This window comes from Etheostoma spectabile, chromosome 9 (genome assembly GCF_008692095.1).
Source record: "Etheostoma spectabile isolate EspeVRDwgs_2016 chromosome 9, UIUC_Espe_1.0, whole genome shotgun sequence".
NCBI classification, from domain to species: domain Eukaryota; kingdom Metazoa; phylum Chordata; class Actinopteri; order Perciformes; family Percidae; genus Etheostoma; species Etheostoma spectabile.
In genome coordinates this window covers 24,524,646-24,525,514 of record NC_045741.1, presented here as the reverse complement: position 1 = coordinate 24,525,514, position 869 = coordinate 24,524,646, and positions in this window count along the sequence as shown.

The following is an 869-nucleotide window of genomic DNA, read 5'->3' as shown; positions in this document are numbered from 1 at the left end:
AAAGCACTGTGCTTTACATAAACTCAGATTACGTACTTTTTAACTGCACAAAATGTACGTTTCGTAGTTACTTTTAAAATAAGCATGAGCGTATCAAATCTGCCTTGGTCTGGCACCTAAGTAGATAGCACTTGGCTTTACTTACTGGGTGCTATAATCCGCCACTTCTACGGTCATTTTCTTTTACTGTAAACTGAAAAATACAACAATTCCATTATTAAAGAAACTATATGTAACTCTATATGTAACTTTTATATGTTTCTGAAACTGTAATTTTCCATCTGATGATCATAAATGACCTGTAACAGCAAACGAGACTAACCGTGAAGAGAACGCTAGTTTTGTATGGTTTTTATTAAAGCTGTAGTGTGTAACTTTTTGATATTAATGATTCAGTCGAGCCATTGCCAAATGAGTTGCTATTAAGCTAATTGGCTCCACACAACTCTGTCTGTATTTCTCAGGATGGCTGTGTTCAGAAGATTGTGGCGTCCGGTGAAAGATAATTAGCTCTTTTGGAAAAGGAAACCAGGGTAATGGTTAATGGTTGACATCCAAGAAGCTGATAAAAGATAGCATGAGCCCAGCGAGCCGATAGAACATGATAAGCTTGTTTTTTAGGGTGTCTTAAAGCTGACAGTTGTTGATTGTCTGATATTGGGACTGTTCATGCATACCCTGACGTAACAGTGGCCTTTGGCCTAAAAGAAAGTCACCAAGTGAGGTGAACCAATGAATGGACACTGGAGCTTATTTTCTTTTGACAGGGAGTCGGATTACCCTGTTAATGTAAGTAGAATAAAGTATAATATCTATCTAATAAATCGGGACGCCTCTATGTGTGTGTGTGTGTGTGTGTGTGTGTGTGT